The sequence below is a fragment of the Biomphalaria glabrata genome, chromosome 13 (assembly GCF_947242115.1).
Source record: "Biomphalaria glabrata chromosome 13, xgBioGlab47.1, whole genome shotgun sequence".
NCBI classification, from domain to species: Eukaryota; Metazoa; Mollusca; class Gastropoda; family Planorbidae; genus Biomphalaria; species Biomphalaria glabrata.
In genome coordinates, this window is record NC_074723.1 from 38,554,606 (window position 1) to 38,577,636 (window position 23,031).

Sequence of the window (23,031 nt, forward strand, 5' to 3'; positions counted from 1 at the left end):
TTGATGCAGTAGACAGGAGAAGAATATGCCAAACAGAGTAGGTGCAAGCACACATTCCTGCTTGACACCACTGCTCACCTCAAAAGGTGTTGATTGGGCTCCATTGAATTGACAGTACATTTCGTTTCCTCATGAAAGCACTCAATGAACTTCAGTAGTTTGGGAGGGCAACCTATTATCCTTAGGAGTTTGAAAAGGCCACTTCTGCTGACCATATCAAAGGCTTTAGTAAGATCAACGAAAACGATGTAAAGGGGTCTGTCTCTCTCTGAATTTCTCCTGAGGGAAATTTAATTATTATGTTATTATTAGAGCTAACGAAAGACATGACATTTCCTAAATTTTATTTATGGATGATTAGTTATTGCTTAATTACATTGTGGTTGTTTTTATTAAATCCTCATCACATTTAGAAAGTAATTTGTAGGTTTGATTCCTTATTTTAACTATTCACTTATAGTGTGAAATCAATTTCACTTGGCCAAGGTCAAGGTCCAGTGGCGGATAAAATGATCAAGAATGCAACCAAATTTGGTGAATGGGTTTTTGTACAGGTAAGGAACAGAAGCTAGCTTTTTTTTTTTCTTAGACCTTTCCTATTGTCATTTTCAAAAAGTATATAGGTAACTGTTATATTATAATCTCTCCTAGCCATTGACTAAACAGAAACCAATGTTTGTTATTTTTGTATAAACATAGATTTTTTTTCCCCAGATTTATAAATATATTAATTAAAAATTTGATTGTATTAATTTTAAAAGACTTAACATTTTTTGCTTTAAAAAGTTATTTAAACCAAAACATTTAGTTTAAATTTAACTGAAAAATTCTTTTTAGAATTGCCATTTAGCCGCTTCATGGATGAATGCCATGGAAGACATTATAAAAAATATCCAGGAGACCAGTTCACTTTTACACAGTAACTTTAGACTCTTATCTGTCTTCAATGCCTGCCAAACATTTCCCTGTCAGTGTTCTTCAGAATAGTGTCATAGTCACTAATGAGCCACCTAAGGGCATTAGAGCCAATCTAAGAAGGGCATTCATAGATATGTCAACTTCATTTTTTGAAGACCACCGTAAGACTTTTTTTTTTGTTAGAAAATTGTTTAATAATTAACAATAAATTCCAACACTATGATAGTATTGAGAGATGATAATGTAGTCCTCTGTGTTAATAGTAATAATGTTATTTACACTATGTATTGTGTATGGATTATTATAGTGTTGGTTTAATCCTGTGCACTCCCAGGGGAGCATAGGGCCGCAGCCACACCTCTCCACTGAACTCGGTTCTGAGCAGCTTTCTTAATCTGCTGCCATGTCATTCCAGTACCCTCAGCTTCACTGATGACTGACCTCTTCCAGGTTTGCTTGGGTCTGCCCACTGTCCTCTTTCCTTGTGGGTTCCAGTCAAGTGCCTGCCTTGCAACATTGGTAGCTGGTTTTCACAGGGTGTGTCCTATCCAGCTCCATTTTCGTTTTGTGATGTCTTGGGCTATGGGCTTTTGTCTAGTTCTCGCCCACAAATCGATAGCAGTTATCTTTTCTGGCCACATAATTCCTAATATGCGGCGTAGGCATCTGTTAACAAAGGTCTGGAGCTTTTCCATATTTGTTATATTTGTTATTATAGTGTAGGTTGATTGATTTTTTAATTTAAAAATGACAAAAAAAAGACATTTTAAAGATTAGTAATAATAATGACTGACTTAACTTGTGTTATTGTTTCTATATAAATTTAAAAAAATTTTTATAACAGCTCTGGGAATGGACTCGAGGAAGATCATTTTTGGCATTTGTTTTTTTCATGCTGTTATTCTTGAGAGGAAAAAATTTGGACCATTAGGCTGGAATATTACAGTAAGAGTCATGTTAAGACTGTAGAACTGGGATATTACAGTTAGAGTGTAGAACCATAATATTACAGTAAGAGTAATGTTAAGAACTGGAATATTATCTATTAGTGTAAGGACCCATTCAATTTTTTTTGTTTTTTTAGATACTATTAAAGCTATTACATAACAGACATAAACTCAAGTGTTAAAATGACCCATTAATCTAAAAAAAAAGTTTTGAACAGATAGGTCTTAATGTTCTTCTTGAATGTAGTAGTGAAGCAAGCTGTTTGTCTGAGATCAATGGGGAGTGAGTTCGAAACCTTTAGACAAGCACTGAAAAGGCCCACAAACTGTAACTTTTTAGTGAGAAACATGTCACATTGAGTCCATGGACTGCAGGGCTCTCTCTCTAACATATGGAGTGATCAGTTCACTAAAGTAAAAGGACATTCTTAGTTTTGTAGTCAATTCTTGCATTCAATGGAGTGTACACAAGAGAGCAGTAGCAGAATCACTTCTTGTTTTTTATAGGACCATTCATGCAGCATTGTTCTGAATTTGCTCTAGCTCAGCGGTTTTCAACCTTTTAAGGTCGGCGACCCCTTTTAGAATCCCCCACTCTAATGCGACCCCCCCTAACACACACACACACAGCAATAGAAGAATAGAAAAAAACAATCTATATTTTCGATGGTCTTAGGCGACCCCTGGCAAATTGTCAATCGACCCCCAAGGGGGTCGCGACCCACAGGTTGAGAACCCCTGCTCTAGCTGAATGATGATGTTGTCCTGTATACCTACCTGCTAGCATGGGATTGCAGTAGTCAAGGCAGGAGAGTATGAATATCACAGCTAACTTTTTTTTGTTGACTCTGTTGTCAAATATGGTCAGATCTGGTCTAATCTGCCCAGCTGCAGATAGAGATCTTTGCAGAGCTGACTTATGTGTGGGTCAGAAGAAAAGAGTTGAGGCAAAGAAAACTCATATTAGCTTAATTTAAAGAACTAAGCCACGAGCTAGCACCAGTGCTCAAAATACTTTTTCAGGCAACACTTAATCAGGGTAGGGTACCTAAGATTGCAAACTAAGTGGATTAAAGAAACCTGGCAGTTCATGATGAATAGGGAATCTATACTCTCTACATTTGTCATGTAGTTTTCTTAATTGCTTTTGTCCTATCTTTATTCATAGTAATATATATATATATATATATATATATATAATCCTTCAGTCACGAAAATGAATGCTGTAGTTGACGACTTATTTGACTTAATCCTGTGCACTCCCAGGGGAGCATAGGGCCACAACCACACCTCTCCACCAAACTTGGTTCTGAGCAGCTTTCTTCATTTGCTCCCATGTCATTCCAGTAGTAGTATAGTGCTTATTGCCATTACCACCTCCAGCAAAGAAAACCTTACAATCTGAACAATGAAAAGGAATAGAAAAGCAATCTCAGCAACATGTGTCATGAAGTTATCTAAAAAATCAAAAGTTATTTATGTTAAAAAATAGCTGGAAAAAAAAACAGTGAGGCTATAAAGAAAAAGCTTAGGAATTATGTTGTTGTTTTTTTAGTGTTTCTATTGTTATTATTAGAACTTAATGTTTGTTTTTATTCCAAAAGAATCAACTTGTTTTTTAAGGCTTGTCCCATTAAATTAATTATGACATGAAGCTGATATAAAATAATAATTTGACGAGAGTTGGCCTTACTTAATGCTAATTAGGCATGGGGCATCTGACTGTATTAAGATTATTAAATTTCATTTAGTGCTGGATATTCAAAAATAAATCTTTTCTCTAGGTTACTAGGACATTTTGTTAAACATTTATAATTGTCTAACAACCTTTTTTTTTCGAGAAAATTCATCTACCTGGTATATTGAAAATACATTTTTTGACCTTTCCTTATAACAATTGTGAAAGACTATACCAGTATAGAGTCAGAATTAATTGAAGCTGGATGATTACTTATATAATATTGTTATTAAATCTTATTTGGATAAAAGATTCCTGGCAGACATTAATCAACTGGCAAAGGAAGTTATGTATTAGAAAAATGTATTCCCTGTGCTGTGTAGAAAAAAAAAAAGAGAAAGAGATAAAGAGATAATCAATGTTTGAAAGTAATGAGAGGCTGTATTATGGGAGTAGCTACTGTGATATATGGTAGACTAGATTTGTTCAATTTAAAATAGAAAATGCAATTAGGGAAGAAAATTGTGTTTTTGTTCAGTACAGACCATCCTGGCAATGCAAGTTCTAAAATTGGTGGCTCATGAATATAAAAAAAAAAAAATGCTCAACACACACAAAAATATAACAAACACACATATAAAGTATAAATATTTCTTTTATTTTTTAAAAAAGAAAATGTTCAGCATCAAAACATGCAGCAATATGGACCTGTTAATTAAACAACTAATAAATCATAATGAACTTAACACAGTTAACAATAATGATATTGTTGTGTCTCTCTCCTTTGTTTCTTGATTGAAATCAAAACAGCTACCACCAATTGCGAGAATCTGGCAACTCAGATTCTAAATAGGGTGATACTTTATTGAGTCTAATGTATTACATGCCAAATAGTGTACTTTATTGAGTCTGATGTATTACATGCCAAATAGTGTACTTTATTGAGTCTGATGTATTACATGCCAAATAGTGTACTTTATTAAGTCTGATGTATTACATGCCAAATAGTGTACTTTATTGAGTCTGATGTATTACATGCCAAATAGTGTACTTTATTAAGTCTGATGTATTACATGCCAAATAGTGTACTTTATTAAGTCTGATGTATTACATGCCAAATAGTGTACTTTATTAAGTCTGATGTATTACATGCCAAATAGTGTACTTTATTGAGTCTGATGTATTACATGCCAAATAGTGTACTTTATTGAGTCTGATGTATTACATGCCAAATAGTGTACTATTGGCAACACAAAATTTCTAATTGAATAACTGTTGTACTGTTCTGATCTTGTACTGGACTCCACTGTGCTAGACTGTCTTGACTCTGCAACTCTCTCTTTTTCTTTATATAGGGTTTCTGAATGTCACTAGTCCTCTCTGGATGATCATTTCTTCACTTTCCTAAAGTAATTCATTTCAAAATATTATCTTTTTAGAAAACAAAATGTATGTATACAGTTTTTCTTATAAATAAGTCGTATCTATTTTTATTTTAGTACGCTTTTAGTGATAGTGATAGAGAGTGTGCATTGCTCAACATGGAAATGTTTTGTAAAGATGGTTACATCCCTTGGGAGACACTGATCTATATAACAGGAGAGGTAGAGTATTGTGTGTATTGTCATTTGCTCATGAGATATAAATATTTTAGTTTCTTTCTAAAACACTAAGCCAAAAATATTTATCTCTTGACTTTTCATGACTTTGTTATAAACATGTAATTAAAAAGAAAAAATTTAAAGGAAATTATTGTAATAGTTTGAGACAACTTATTTAATAATTTTGTAATTGGAATTGACCAGACATGTATGCCCACTTCATGTGGAGCGAAAATGACAAAACAGTGCACATTATATCATATATTCTATATGGATTTTGCTCAGCAGCTAGACATGCAATATCAGGCTTTGAGACCAAGCTGAATTAAAGGAGTAACAGAAGTGGGCTAAATTGAGTCAAGAGAGAAAAGTATCATTTTGTCATCAGACCAGAGATGGCTCACATTTAATTATTATCACATTTCTTAAAATGCAATTGTGCATTTTAACATTTTAAAATAAAATACCACCACAATTTTCAAACTACATACATCCATAAAAGACTTCATACATTAATCTATATTCGTTAATTTTCAAATTTTAGGTTAACATTTATGAATGATTATTTTTTTGTACAGTATAATACACAATTAGTTGAATGATTTAAAACTTCTTTTATCACCACAGATTACCTATGGTGGTCGAGTCACAGATGCCCAAGATCAAAGATGTCTAAGGACAATTTTAAAGTTTTTTTTCAGACCTGAAACCTTAAAACCAAAATATAAATACTCGGAATCAGGTAATTGTATGTTCAATATAAAGTACATTATAAAGGAAGTCCTATTCATTTATTTGCGGCAGATGTTGATGTTTATTAGCAGGTTTCAAACTAGGACTAAAATAAATTGAGGATCTGTTTCCTTTTTTTCTTTTTATACACCATATCTGTGATCTAACCTTTGAAAGTAGCATCTTCGTCTTCGTACAAGTATTACTTCATTCAGTACACACACACATACACACATTGTCCTTAACACTGATCAACATATTTTGATGTAAAATACAAATATTCAAAATTGATTTCTCATCAGTAAGTTTGTATAATGTTCTACTAATAATTTGTAAAAGATTAAGATGCTGGTATAGTCAATAGCTTATGGCACATCAACATTATTTAGATCTCTATTGATTGTAGAGAAGCTGCAGGGTTTAGAAGTGTTGACAACTGATCAAAAAGTTTGTATTGCTATTAAGATCAATGTCATAGAGAGGGGTGTAACATGCACTTTAAAATAGTTGCATGGAGTGATCAAAGCAAAAATTCCTTTTCAAAAATATGCAAACAAAAAACATACATAAATTATAACCAGTTACAGAATTGAAGTATGAGCCTAATCAAAATTGATATAACAAATTAGATTAAATCCATTCTAATCTGACTTCAGAATCCTATGCAACTTGAGCAAAGATTTAACATAGTGAAAGTAGATTTGATTAAGACTGTTTTAGTTAGTCTGTCAGGGTGAGGAACTTTTTAGCTCGTGATACATTGTTTATTTTACTATTCCTTTTATCAGCTGGCAAAAGGGTTAAAAAAAAAACAAACTTGGATGGACACAGATCTCAAAAATAGCTCTAACAAATTTAACAGTTTAAGTATAACTTTGGGAAAAGAATAACTAGCTAATTGCCCGCACTTGAAACTTGTTTGACCATTATAATTTTTAAAAATATAAATTTCTTACAATTAAATTTTGTCTGGAGGTCAAAGAGTTCAAAAAATACATTCAACTTTTTCAAGAACATTTGACATCTTTGAAACTTTGATTACTTGTATTAATATCTAGATCCAGTAGTCTAGTCTAGGCTACCCTTTTTTAAAATATTGCCATGTCTGCATCTGTATCACCTATCTAGAATTTTATATATTCTGACTAGATTTATACATGCCCTTAACCTTGATTTATTTCAGGTATGGGGGAGAGGGAATTGTTCTTTTGTTTAAAATGTAGTATTCATTAGTAATTAATAGCAAAGTAATTGCTTACCAAAAGTCATCAGCCTCATAAGAAAGAATGTCTTTGAGAAAAAAAGTTATTGTTTTGTATTAAATACAATGGGCCACGGAAGGTAATTTTTTAAATTTAATCTATTTTTGAAGGTATTTACTATCCACCTCTTGTCAAGACATTGGCTACTGTCAAGGCTTACATTGAATCTCTACCACTTATAGATGAGCCAGAAATCTTTGGGCTCCATGAGAATGCAAACATAGCCTTTCAGTTGAATGAAACCAATGCTTTACTTGGTAAGACTGTGTTTGTTTTGCTAATGCTAGTATAGAAACAAAAACAGTCGCAATTTACTGCTATATACACTTACACTGGTTTTGTTTTGAAATACTTTAGTTAAGAATATGATTCATTGTCATATAATAAATTGGCATATAATCTTTTTTACACTGCTTTATTATAGCTTACAACATTGTAGCTATCAGTGAGTCTTATGCTCTATGGACAGACTCCTTTGCCACTTTTCTCTCTAAAAAGATTCAGATTGTGGGTCGTTTAGAACTTGCTTTTTGTTGATCTCAGGAGAACCACATTTGATAATGTTCAAGAAGAACATTCAAACCAGTTCGAAACTCTTGCTTTATATATCTGTTTTGCTCACCTATTACCTTGAGCTTACTGTTTTGTTAGCAGCACTAATAAATCAATTGATTCTTCTCATTCAAATAAATCAACAAAAAAAGGGTGGGTTGTTTGGAATTTAAGACAAAAATTTTTGTTCATGCAGAACTAAAGGAGTAAAACAAATTTTTATCTAGCTACAATACTTGATGTTCAACCGAGAATCGTAGCAGCTGATGGTGGGATGTCTAATGATGATATTACTTATGAACTTGCTGAGGCTGTCCTGGATCGATTGATTGACAAACTGGATATTGAAAGAGCGAATCCCAATATGTTTACAGTACGTACTAATATTATTAGTTCCAAGTAAAAATGGTAGTTTTTAATTCTTAGTACTTACTTTACTTACAGTCCATCACCCCTATTGAAGTATGGGCCACCAGCAATGGATTTCCATATTCCTTTATCCTAGGCCATCCTTTTAATTCTTAGTACTTACTTTACTTACAGTCCATCACCCCTATTGAAGTATGGGCCACCAGCAATAGATTTCCATATTCCTTTATCCTAGGCCATCCTTTTAATTCTTAGTAGGCCTTTCTGTTTCTAATATTGTTAGTGATCCTATCGTTCCATAGTTCCTAGTATTACATGATAGTCTTTTAGTTCTTGTGATGCTTTATTGTTTAGCTTTATATAGTAGTGTCTTAGTTTTTATCATGCAATACCTAATATAATAGATTGCTCTCTTGGCATGCAATAATACCTAACAGTAAATTGCTCTCTTAGCATGCAATAATACCTAACAGTAGATTGCTCTCTTAGCATGCAATAATACCTAACAGTAGATTACTCTCTTAGCATGCAATAATACCTAACAGTAGATTGCTCTCTTAGCATGTAATAATACCTAACAGTAGATTGCTCTCTTAGCATGTAATAATACCTAACAGTAGATTGCTCTCTTAGCATGCAATAATACCTAACATAATAGATTGCTCTCTTAGCATGCAATAATACCTAACATAATAGATTGCTCTCTTAGCATGCAATAATACCTAACATAATAGATTGCTCTCTTAGCATGCAATAATACCTAACAATAGATTGCTCTCTTAGCATGCAATAATACCGGTTGTTCTACTGGAGATGGGATGACTTATTTATTGTTCCCCCCTTTTAGACCTTGTGATCTATAGGGCAGATGATGGTTAAAGAGCAGGATGTCATGTGACCAGCACCAACCGCCTCTACTTTTCCTAACTGAAGTCAGGTACCCATCAGAGTTGTGTGGACTCATGAGTGCCCGAAATTCTAACTCCCAGTCTTCACTGGGATTCAAACCCAGGACCCTAGTGCTTATGCACTCAACCACCGCGCATCATCAATTCTTCCGTCCTTGTGGTTATGCAAATCATTTATATCGATGTTTCATTAATTTGACTAACTATGCCTACAGTTTCCCTAGCTAGCTATTTAACCTGTTACTGATGTAGGTGACATTTGATCAACATAATGATCCGTCTTTAATTTCTTCAACAAAAAAATACTCAAAGGGAATCCTGAGATTAGGAAATTTTCTGATTCAAATTTAAAAAACAACAACTCTAGGTCCATGGCTGTTATCTGTCATGCCTGAATATATTTTATAAAATCCCTGAACTTTTTATCCCCAGATTCTAGTGAAGAAAGCTACTGTCAGGAAGTACCAGATGTATGGTCACCTGTACGAAGACTTATGTCGACAGGTAGGCAAGTACCATTTGCTATCTACAGAACCCAGTCAGTGGACAACCTAGAGGTATATGATTCAAGTTATTCTGGACATAAAGCTGACCACAACAGTTAAACACAGGTAAATATCAAATTAATAATTATAAATTATTGTCATCAGATTTAAAGATTGCTAAAAGAATCAACACATAGACAAGAAAATAAAAAAGAATCGGATCAATTTCAAAGCTTTCAAAGGTCTGAAATAATTGATCTAAAAGTATGTCAAGTTGATTAACTTAGGATAAATCCAGAGACTGTCTCTTAGACTCATAAAATGTCCTAAGTTAATTAACCTTCTTATTTAGTAATACTCTTAATCTCTGCTTGACATTTACAGACTGTAGTGATTTACATCATATTGTATAGATTACAGATGTTATCTAAAAAAAGAAGATAATTACATTCATCACATTTCTAGTCATTTATGTTAATCTGTGACTTAAACTCTGCTAAGTGGTTGGGTTTCCTGTACTGGCTGATTCAAGCCATTCCATTCTCTACTGGCACTAGGGAAGAAGAAGCACTTGTAGGACCTAGCCTATGGAGTAAGATATGGGCCTCTGTCATTGTGGATCTAAGTATTTGAGTAGGTTTGGCTGATCTAGTGGAAGGCATGAATTTTTTTAGAACAAAAAAATAATGAAGACCAAATTATTTAATAACAAAAACAAAAATATGTCCAGAATTATTTAGCATCATACCCATAAATTAACATTTATTAATGCTTTTATTTAAAGTCTTTAAATTTAGTCCTGTTCTTTCACTACCTTCTTTTCATGTAAAAAACTGTTTTATCTTGTGCCATGTCCTCCACAAGTAGTGGACTTCAACAAAATGACTCTGAAACTAGCTCGGTCTCTTTCCAACCCTGATGGTTGTTAATGTTAAGATAAGAAGATAAGATGTTAAATCTCTTTTGTAAAAATAAAATATCCCCTAAGCTCATGAACTAGACAAGGTTCGAATTTGTTTCATTTTTCTTTTTTTTAATGTATTATTCTAATTGAAATGTGTTTTTGCTGAGAACTACAATGATGGATAACAAAATCAGAAACAATGAGTTAAAGACCAAAATACTTCTGTTAATAATTTTGATCAAATCAGAGCTTAAAATATGATATTGGTTACAAATTTCATCTTTTTCTTCGTTGGCTGCCTTCAGTCATAAATTGATTTTGGCTCATCTTTAGGAGCAGTTCTTGCGGTGGTTATTATGCCCTATTCTTGAGAGGCATTCTTGCCACATACATCACACATGAAAGTAGAATCTGACTAAGTGTCAAAGCAATCATTATCAACTGTCTTTTTTTTTCAACAAAAAGAGAATTATTAAGTCAGAGGACTTTTAGACATTGTTTGTAAGTTCAGTTTATATATATTTCAGGTCTGAAGGCTACTCCATGATGGGCAGCCTATGTCATCACCAAGCCAGCGTCTAACTCTTAACTCCTTGTTGGGGACATTGTGTGAGTAGTTGTTTAGCATTCATGTCACCAAGGTTACATTTGTTTATTGGGACATAAATTAAAAGTTGTTTGTTTTAGATATATAAAACCTAAACATAGAATGAAAAGAATAAAGAAAAATAAAGTATTTCTGAGAATTTTAAGCCAAACAAATTTAAAATAAAAACATTAAAAATACTTTTTTAAAAAGACAATACCTCCTTTATACAACTTATAGAGTGATTGTTTTTCTCTTATTTAGCTAATGAGTGCTAGATTAAAAAAAACAATGGAACTTATTTTTTTTTACTCTTTTTGAAAACATGTAAAACAAATCAAAGAAGACAGGTCTAAAATAAGTTTTGTTTTCTTATTATGAACATTCCTTTTTGATTGAAGGTAATTATTACTTATTGATTTAATGAAAACATTCCCAATTTACTTAATGCTACAATCTCTATTTACTGACTGAAAGAGTTAACTATAATAAATTTATTTGAATTACAAACTTGTACAATGCTATTGATGATGAATAGAAAATGTTTAGCAAACAATTCATTATTGGTTGACTATTTCAGCTCTGTCCTTCAACCAGCATCAATGTGTGTGACTCCCAAGTGGCCTCTCCAGTGTGTACAAGCATTGGAGCAGAAAACAAGGTGACAAGGAGAAGGGTCAGTCCACTTCTAAAAGAAGCACAACTATAATGAATACACAGGTGTTTGTGTACAACTTGTTGAATTTTTCACTCACATCTACTTTAGTCTCATGATGCGCAGCAAAAACAAAAGCCTTTAACTGACTGAGTCAAGTCTTAGGCCCTGAATAGTTTCATGTAGTCTGGTCGTCATCATCAAGTTCAAGGTTAAAATATGGACAGCTGTCAGTAAACCCTCACCAGAGGTCATTTCTGGCTGGAGAGATTTTTTATAGAATGTAAGTACTATGGAACTGGCAAATATCCTAATGAAAAACTCTTGATATTAATAATTTGATAGGTAAAGCACAGTTCTACTAACTGATGCCATTTCTTAATGATGCCAATGTAATGTTGATTGTTGGGTAATGCTCTTGTGGTTAAAGCTTTAGCAAATATGAGTTTATCTTTTTTGACATTTTTTAAATTGCATTTACAAGTGTTGTATTTTAAAAGTTTTACAGTGTTATTATAGTTGTTTTTTTTTAAACATTTGACTTTTTTAATATTGTGTATTATCACTTACATTGTAACACCATATTGTGTTCAAAACATAAATTTGATGCCACATTGTGTTCTAAACATTGAAAGGCATTTTTTGTTATACAAGTCCTACAAAAAATTTTTTTTTTTTAAATTCAAACATTGTAGTATTCAGAACTGTGGAGTTCATTCTGTATGTTAAAGTACTTTCACATAGACTTTGACTGTTTTTTAGTATTCATGTTGTTGTTATTTGTATGCATATCTACTTCCTCTTGTATGTTTTGGCAATAACCCATTTATGCCAAGTGATCCATTATTGGAACACCGACCCCCTTGGTACTTATTTATATCCTACTGTTCTAGTCCACCACGCAAATGTGCTTTTTTTTATTCAAATAAGCTTTCATGGAATACCCCTTACTATCACAGCATTGCAGAGATTGGTGTTCTGCAGCCTTGTAAAAAAGTAATGAACATTTTCTGAACATTTTTGAAACCTATGAAGGTTAATGAAAATAACTTTTCTGAACTTATGTCAAGTACTAAAAAATTTTTTCATGTATTATTTCTGTAATACTGATGCTGTGAAAAGTTATGATTGTTGGATTAATTATAGGCTTCTAATTTTGTATGTTCCAGTATCCAGGCAAATCCAGTATCACTAATAATAGCTATTCCTTTTAAACCTGTAGAATCTCTCTGGGGATGAAGAACAGAAGCACATAATGTTTAAGTGTTGCAATGAGACCTGATCGCTTTGTAACCATAGTTTCAAACTTGTATGACACTGAAAATGCAAATTTTCTAATCTGTGACCTCCCATAAAAGAACTTAATGAACTCAATACAGAAAATTTAATTCAAGTAAAATATAGATCTATTATATTTCAGCCTTGATTAAATTATCCATGGTACATTAACATGATTGTCATGGGTGCAAACAATTTATTTGTATAAGACCATTCATTTTAGCTTCAAGTTGGTCTGGTTTAACCAGTCTAGGAGTCTATTTTTCTTTTTCTGGTCTCAGCAATATTTGTAAAAATGCCCAGATAATAGTTATGAAGATTACAATGTCAGTGCGATTCTTGTTCTGCAGTTTATTGGATAATACTATTTTGTGTTTAATACCTTTTTCACTAGCATTTCACTTTTGGTTTTGCCCAGTTCAATGAAGCAACAGGTATAGTTAGAAGTATCGCATTGACAAATTGCCATATGTTGTGCTCAAGAAAGTAGAAAGAGCCACATTATTTGATCTTATAAAATACAGATGTTACTTCAAAAAGAAAATGATTATGTCCTACGCGTGTCCCTAGTCAATCTAGTCATGCATATTAACCAATGACCTAAATTCTGCCAAGTCACTGGTTTTCCTGGCTAGCTCAGGCAACTCATTCCATGCTCTAACAGACCTGCCTACCGTTACGCAAAATGCGCATTCGTTACGCAAAATCTCCCAAAAATGACCGCCAGTACGCAAATACGCTTTTAACCCGTCGCGTTACGCATTTTCGTATCCTTTTTTTTTTCTCCTCTCTAGACTAGCTTACAAGCGGTCAAGGAGGTCACGCTAAGCCCGCCTGTGGGGAGAGAGGGGAAACAGAAAAGGTGGGGTGAACACAATGTGCCCAGATCTATACGTTGATTGGTTCTAAATAGCAATTAGATGTCTAGAAATGAAGAACGTGAGAGTGAGGGAGTGGCGGGTTGGTACCAGGTTGGTACCGTCAGTTAGCTGAAACACCAACGTGACTTTTTTTTTTTTTGTAAGTTCATTAGTAGAAATTAGTTTTAGTATGATTTAAAATTTAGATTGACTAGATCTAGATCGATAACTACCATATAGTCTAGATCTAGGCTAGATTCTTAGTCTTAGTATAGAATAGACCTAGGGTCTACGTTTGTAGCGGATCCACGGCATCGGTAACACTCTTGAGCCTAGATCTAGAGTAGATTATATTCATTATATAGACATAAAGTCTTAGACATAGTTCCAGATCTAGTCTAGATATCATCTCTAATGATCTAGATTTAGATCGTAGATCTAATCATGACATCTAATATATTAGAGTCTAAAAGCATTTCATTGGAGATGTAGACAGAGCTGATAAAAACATTGATGAAAATATTAGGCATCATTCCTTGGAAATGATAATCAAGTTCTTCATTGTTATGTTTTGAACTTGTTTCTCAAAATAAATGGCATTTACATAAAACACATTATAAGAAGCTTGTGGATCTTCTGGAGTTGGTGACTTATTGCATGTTATTGTTTAAAGAACCATGGCCAGCCTTCTGACCTAGGCGGAAAAGAAAGACATTCTCAACAGCACAACAATGAATCATGTTATGATAACCTGAATGTCAAACAGGAAAAGCACAGTGTGCGCAATGTTATAAAAACAAAACATTTTGTTATGAATAATATGTTACCTTATTTGTGAAATCACACTCAGCAGCAGGTAATACTTTTATTTATTGTTGTAGTGGATTGCTTAGAGTTCTAATTTTGGAGCAACTCATAACTCAAAAATGGAAGAGGATACAGCTTTTTTGTTCTCTTCCAATTCATGTTTCTTAAATTTTTTCTACAAAACATATGTGAATTTTATGCAGAAAAATACTCAACACATTGCAACCTTTGGCATAAATGGGTTAATATTTAGTCCTAGAACAGTTCAGTAACACTTACCTATATACTTAAGTCTTTTATTTTTACTTTGAGTTTTAAAATTTAAAAAATCGACAAGTCTGGTTTATGTCTTCTTCTGTTTATGTTGTTATTTTAACTGTGTGCATGCATTTTGTGTTCCATTTCCTTGCACTATGTGTCTTTAAGTCTAGAGAGTTTCTAGTGTAGACTTAGTCAAAATGATTAACAACAAAACTGGACGAACAATTTAGTAGTATACAGATCTCATCTCAACATCTACTGTGGTCGTCTAAATGTGATCACGGTTCTCGCAAAACATTAATGAACATTGAAGCTTTGAGTGCTAAAACAAATTATAAATAAACATAACCTGTAACACTGTAACATATAATGATAGCAGCACTAAGGTAGCTCATTTGTGTCATTAATCTAATTACTAGCACTTCAAAAAAGTTATCTGTATGCAAATGCTTTTTTTTTTTTTTTGGAGTGCGGGACAGAGAGTGTTAGAATGATACCTGGTCACGGCGAGACAATGGTGCCATGTCAGTTTAGTGGTTTGAGTTCTACAAGGGACATGTCTATATTTCTTCATATTTTCTTCTCTGTGATTTTTTATTTCAGTATCTTTGGGCACCTCTTGAGTCCACCCAACTCTAATGGGTACCTGACATTAGTTGGTGAAAGTAAAGGAGATTAGTCATAGTGCTGGCCACATGACACCCTTGTTAACCGTGGGCCACATATATAGGCCACATATATGATATAAAGGTCATCTGTCCTATAGCTTGCAAGGTCTGAAAGGAGAACTTTACTTTTTTACTCTTCTCTCAATAACCTTGGTAGCTTAGTGCTGCTTTTATCATAGGTTATGTGTCGTGATTCTTTAAATAAGTCATTCTACATTCATATAAATAATAGTATAACCAAATACAGTTGGTACAGGTGCAGGTAAATGGTAAAAACTTAAGAAGCAATAATACACAGAGCACAAATTTTAAACTAAATATGTAAGGAATATTTTTTGTAACTGAAGAACTACTGGTCTTTAAATACTTAACAATTTTCTATTTACAGCTATTATTGAATATATAAACATACAAGCAGACAATTTAATGTTGTAGTTAATTCTGTTCATGTTTAGTTACATATTCTACTAATATAAAAGGTGCACAGTAGATTAAATAGTTATAAAATATTGACTATAAATATTGAATTAAAAATCACTCCTCTGTTTCTCCAATTGAAATTGACCATTCTTTCTGAAGCTATGTGTATGCTGCCAAAGACATAATATAAAGTATTCAAGCACTTGCTATTATAAAGTGGAAATATTTTACCGCTATAATAAAGTTTGAATGCTTTACTACTATTTAGCCTGATTCCGCCCAACTCTTATAGAAGTACCTGACAATAGTTGGGGAAAAGTCATTTCAGTTGGTTGTTGTGCTGCCCACATGACACCCTTATTGTTAACCATGGGCCAGAGAAACAGATTACCTTTACATCATCTGCTCAATAGATTGCAAGATCTAAAAGGGAACTTTATTTTTATTTTTTTTACTTTACTTAGGCTACAATAGTTAAGTCCCACCTACTACTAATCAAGTAGATTTCTAATTATTCTAGAATTGTAGACCAAGAAATAGAATATAGACCTGCTAAAATGTAACATGCGCATCTCGTATTGGCCTCTTTTAATTATATTAAGTTTTGAAAGCGAAATATCAACTCTTGAAACATATTACTCTGCTCTTTGGAAGAGGGGAGGGGAGGATGTGACGGCCGAACGGTCATAGGCTTGACTTTCGAATCGATGTCCCAGGTTCAAATACCAGAAAAGAATGGTAGACTATTTGAATTTTTTTTATTTTTAGGACGCCCCTGAGTCCAGCCATCTCAAAATGGGTACCTGACTTAAGTAGGAAAACGTAAAGGCAGTTTGCCCATTGATTTTGTTCACCTGCAATAGCTATGTATGTATGTAGACATCCTCGTTGTGAAATAACACTTGCACTGTTACGGATTTGTCTTCTCTTTACACATCTCGAACCGTTTGTAGCGTGTAACATGGCAGAACTATTCTAGAGGTGTCACCTCGAGGGCATAGCATGTAGCGTGTAACATGGCAGAACTATTCTAGAGTTGTCCCCTCGAGGGCATTACATGAAGCGTGTAACATGGCAGAACTATTCTTGAGGTGTCACCTCGAGGGCATTACATGTAGCGTGTAACATGGCAGAACTATTCTGGAGGTGTCCCTCGAGGGCATTACATGTAGCGTGTAACATGGCAGAACATTCTAGAGTTATCCCCTCGAGAGCATTACATGTAGCGTGTAACATGGCAGAACTATTCTGGAGTTGTCTCCTCGAGGGCATTACATGAAGCGTGTAAAATGGCAGAACATTCTAGAGTTGTCCACTCGAGGGCATTACATGTAGCGTGTAACATGGCAGAACTATTCTAGAGGTGTCCCCTCGAGGGCATTACATGTAGCGTGTAACATGGCAGAACTATTCTAGAGTTGTCCCCTCGAGGGCATTACATGAAGCGTGTAACATGGCAGAACATTCTAGAGTTGTCCCCTCGAGGGCATTACATGTAGCGTGTAACATGGCAGAACTATTCTAGAGTTGTCCCCTCGAAGGCATTACATGAAGCGTGTAACATGGCAGAACATTCTAGAGTTGTCCACTCGAGGGCATTACATGTAGCGTGTAACATGGCAGAACTATTCTAGAGGTGTCCCCTCGAGGGCATTACATGAAGCGTGTAACATGGCAGAACTATTCTAGAGTTGTCCCCTCGAGGGCATTACATGTAGTGTGTAACATGGCAGAAATATTCTAGAGTTATCCCCTCGAGGGCATTACATGTAGCGTGTAACATGGCAGAACTATTCTGGAGTTGTCCCCTCGAGGGCATTACATGTAGCGTGTAACATGGCAGAACTATTCTAGAGTTGTCCCCTCGAGGGCATTACATGTAGCGTGTAACATGGCAGAACTATTCTAGAGTTGTCCCCTCGAGTACATTACATGAAGCGTGTAACATGGCAGAACATTCTAGAGTTGTCCCCTCTAGGGCATTACATGTAGCGTTTATTATGGCAGAACTATTCTAGAGGTGTCCCCTCGAGGACATTACATGTAGCGTGTAACATGGCAGAACTATTCTAGAGGTGTCACCTCGAGGGCATTACATGTAGCGTGTAACATGGCAGAACTATTCTAGAGTTGTCCCCTCGAGGGCATTACATGAAGCGTGTAACATGGCAGAACATTCTAGAGCTGTCCCCTCGAGGGCATTACATGTAGCGTGTAACATGGCAGAACATTCTAGAGGTGTCACCTCAAGGGCATTACATGTAGCGTGTAACATGGCAGAAAATTCTAGAGTTGTCCCCTCTAGGGCTTTACATGTAGCGTGTAACATGGCAGAACTATTCTAGAGTTGTCCCCTCGAGGGCATTACATGTAGCATGTAACATGGCAGAACTTGATCGTTGTGCTGGCCACATGACATTCTAGTTAACCGTCGGCCATAGAAACATATAACCTTTTCAACATTAGCCCAAAATAGACCACAAGGTCTGATAGGATTACTTAACTACTCTGCTCATTTCAATATTTCTCAAAATTTCTTTCATAATATTATTTTGACGGAACATGATAAATTGATAAAAAATATAAAAAGACGAGGTTTTTTTTTAGGCCTTTAGCTTAATTCAAATTTAATCAAGAAACAATCTATGATTTTACAATGTAGAATTTTAATTGTGACATCATTGACAGATCTTGATAGATCTACAAAGAGCGGCGAAAACTTTATTCAATTTGACTTGCGTGTCCGAATGGTGTGGGTATAGAAAATGAAATCTAGATCCTTGTGATTGTCAAAAGAATTGAGCCGAAGCCTGCTTGAACAAACCGTTCTGTCTGAAAGAGGTCCAAGTCAATGCCTATGTAAGACATTGCTGTTTCCGATCGCATGGACTAGAATACATTACCGAAGGCCGAGCAAACCGGGAACACCCCGCCATTTCCCTATGTTTTACCAAGCTAACCGTGCAGGACTCGCCATTATTGTAACGGTTCCTTGAGGAACGGCACATGGATTATCGACAGGGACGTGGAAACTTTCAACTCCGCACCGTGCAATGGGAAAGCTCTGGCATTCCCTTGGACACTCCCACAGGAGTTTTGTTTTGCTATTCATTTAGCCCAGTGATGCCCAAAGTACGGCCCGCGGGCCAGAACCGGCCCGCGACGTAGTTTCATCCGGCCCGCCGAAACGTCGGCACAAAAGTAGAAAATCAAATCCTCACCCCTTCAAAACTGTTAGGGCCTCCACTTTTTCTCTGAAGGATTGGTACCATGACCTTTAACGATTGTGCGTTTATGAGTTTATGAAATGGGAATCTACCGAGAAAAGTGAAAGGATCTTTTTTTGTGGAACATGATAATTAGCCAGCATATTTGTTTTGTAAAGAAAGTCTGGCTGTTTCAAAAACAAGAACATATACAGCGGCATTATAAAACAAATATGAAGGCCTTTTTGGTTTGAGCCGCGTATAAAAGATTGGTCAAACTACGCCTAGAGATTGGAGGGTCGATGGGAATATTAACCAAAAAGAGACAAGAAAATAAGTTGGTGGTAAAGGTAGCTACAATGTCGCTCACATTTTAAGTAGAGAAATGATCCCATTTTTAGACGCGTAAAAAAATGATGACTTTAAATATCCCATTAATTAATACTAGATCCAATATTTTCAAATAGTTTTTGGAGAATTTGGATTTCATTATTTTACCTTTTATTGATGTGGCCCGCGACACGAGTGTCGAAAGTTAAAATGGCCCGCAGGTCGAATTCGGTTGAGCATCACTGATTTAGCCTAATTACTTCCTTAAGTAATCGTTTCCACCCAGTGTGCCACTTTGAGGCAGAATAGCGTACCCTTGGAAATCTAGATCTACTTGTTTTATAGCGCTCGTCATTCTTTATATTGACCTAGGTCAGATAGTAGTCTAGATTATGCTGACAATAAATGCGTATTATAGCCACGGGAAATATGAATTCCTCGTTAATCTTCGGACTCGAAGAGAAGCCTTATTATTGTAGAAGAAACAATTAATTGACTAGATCTAGGTTTGTCATTTATTTTTATGCTACAGATTTAGTGAGTTTAAGTTATCAGAAGTAGATATAGTCTATATTCTCACTCTAGATCAGCGGTTCTTAACCTCTTTAGCTCCGCGACCCCCTAACACAACTTTTCACTAGGAGGCGACCCCCAACCATAACAAAAAAAATTGTCATGGATGCAAGATCGCCAGCTATCCGGCATACCGGCAAAATCGAAGTAAAAAAAAAAAGCTTGCCGGCAAATGCCAGTACGACTGATTGCCGGCTCGGTATAGGACTTTTTTTTTTTTTTTTCACATTCACGTTTTGATCTTTCAAACTAAAACTTAATAAGTCGAATTCAAAGAAAGACAGGAAGTTACAATTCTTAAGTTACGGCGCATGCGCTTTTTTCCGATTTTTCGCTTTTTATCAAAAACGTAAACAAAATTTAGAAACAAATCAGTAAGGCCCCGGCCTGAGACGCCTAATTTAGTAAGATCTAATTATAATAAGTTTGATCTGCCGGCATAAAAATTGAAACCAGGAAACCAAACCTAGAGGCTAAATCAAGTCTAGAGATCTAGATTCTAGATCTATTTCTACAGCGTAGATCAAAAGTAGATTATCTATTATCAGAATCAGATATAGATCTAAAAAAAATAAATAATATTCAATATTCTACTTTTAAAGTCTAGACTAGCTCTAATTAAATCTAGATTTTAGATCTAGACTAATTATAAAAAACGTATTTTTAAAAATGCAAGACTCTAGATCAAGTAGATGATTCTAGCTAGGGCTAGTCTTCTATCATTACTAAATTAGTGTCTAGACCTAGATCAAATTTCAAGATCTAGATCTAGGACTAGAACTAAATCTAAAGTAATTTGGATTTAGGTTTAGGCTAGACTGCCGCTAGACCTAACTAAATCTAGAGAAAATATAATATCTAGTTAAATAGTAGCTCTAGCAGTACTCTAGTGGCACTCTATTCCTAGACAAGTTAAAGTCTAGACTTAGACTCAGAGACTATTGTGAGTATGTCTAGATCTCTAATACTTAATACTTACTAGATTCTAGATCTAGTTTGTTTATTAGACCTAGATATAGATAGGTGTAAATTGAAGGATCTACTCTTTTACTATTATAGAATTAAAATGACATCTTGATTAGATCTAGACTAGACATTCTTGATTATCTAGTTCTAGTATAAAAATCAGTCTAAGTACTCAAAGAGTTAGAAGATCCAGTTAATTAGCTCTATATTTGATAAGATCTACTGACTACTCTGTCAGCCAATAAATATTTATAGATCTATTAGATCTTTTATTTAAAATAGAGTTAACTTTTAACATAGGTGCTACAAAGTTTGATTTATACTAATATAGTAATATAGACTATAGTAGTAGTATGTAGGCCTATCTATGTGAATATTATATATAAAAAAATGAAATGTTCAAACATACATGTAGATTATATTATAAATAGTAATTAAAGTAAAAGCTTAGAATTTATAGTTTGTATTTAAAGATATATATATATATGTGTGTGTGTATATATGTTATTTATGTTGTGAAGATATGACTGCAAACAATTGATCCAGAATTTTGTAATTGACATTGAAGAGAAATATTTAGATGCATTGCTAGATGCATTGCTATTGACGTTGCTAATATATGTCGATAAATCATACAGTGAATTAGGATGAATTCTTATGAGGACTCATTCTATACCAAAGATAGAACCTCTAGACCGACATCCAAGCATACTTAGAGCACCATCTGTTCAGATGCCACAATTATTTTTCCAAGAAGTCTTTTGCTTTTTCAAATTTAACCAACTTTGTCAATTACATCAGGTGCTGTAGAGGTCGTTTATAGAGTTTTGCATTGAAACTAATCTTTGAAAATCTCCTTTGTGTATACTGGTATATCTTACCGGAACTAGTAATTGTGAACAATTTACAACGCCTGTGGATTCATCAAGCTGGATGCTAAATATTGTAAAAGAAGCAGATATCATTTCCTTAATATCAGAAGACATGTCAACTAATCTCCTGTAAATAGTGTCATTATTTATGCAAATTACACTAAATTTATTAATAAATTTGTCTCCAATCATATCTTTAGCCACTGACAATAACTGCTTGGTAGTGGTGTGAGGTTTCAGAACTCTGGCGATTCTGACAGCTACCAAACAAGAAGATTCATAGGCTGATATGTTTCAATTATGGTACTTGCCATATGAGTCTAAACCATCTAAACTAAACCACTGTATGTCATAATCGGCAAAGTTCGGATGTTTGTTCGACCTCAATACATATGGCAGAGAGAACTTCATTACAAATGTTGCATCGGGTTTCTGCTAAAACTATACCGCAAAAAAAAAATATTAAAAAATCGTCATTCTCTTTTACTTTATTAACCTTCTTTTGTTACAAGTCCGTGTTCATGAGTTGTTACATAATGAACTTTTTTCCATTGACTATAATACGATGGCGTATTTATTAATTGAATTTTCTTCACTACGTGATTATATCTTCACCAAAGAAATGTTTGATCCCACAATGGTGTTTCGATGCATTGATAGACAGTAAATTTATTTCTTGAAAAATATATTTTGCAACAACAAAGATGTGGTCTGTAACATCGATTTTTGAATGACAATTATAAAAAAAAAGAAACACAAAGAAGAACAAATAAAAATAACAAACTACTATCAAACAAGGATGTTACATTCACTAAAAGTACCCTCTGTATCGTCTTGCAATATATAGGGTATGTCTTTGTTATATGTAGGTCACAGCTGGGACTGCGCAGCCATGGGAAATACTGCATTCCTCACTAATCTTAAAATTCAGACTCGAAGACTAGCCTTATTATTATATTTGTCACCGCCACTTTTTTTTAAAATTGAAACTTGACGATCGTTTCTAAATTTATTTGGTAATAATGCTATTTGAGTAATGTCCCATCTCTATAATTTGCAATATAAATCTATATCCACTGTGGTACAAAAATGTTACAACACATAAGAACAAAAAAAACTAGCGATAAAAATTATAAATCCCCCCCCCCCCCCCCCATCCAATTTTCTGATGGTCTTAGGCAACCCTGTGAAAT

At 34.3% G+C, this 23,031-nt stretch overlaps 1 pseudogene; it reads left to right on the top strand.

Annotated features, from left to right (window-relative positions):
* Positions 1 to 14,883, top strand: part of LOC129922577 (dynein axonemal heavy chain 6-like) — an 85,276-nt pseudogene extending 70,393 nt beyond the window's left edge.
* Positions 14,884 to 23,031: the final 8,148 nt, after the last annotated feature.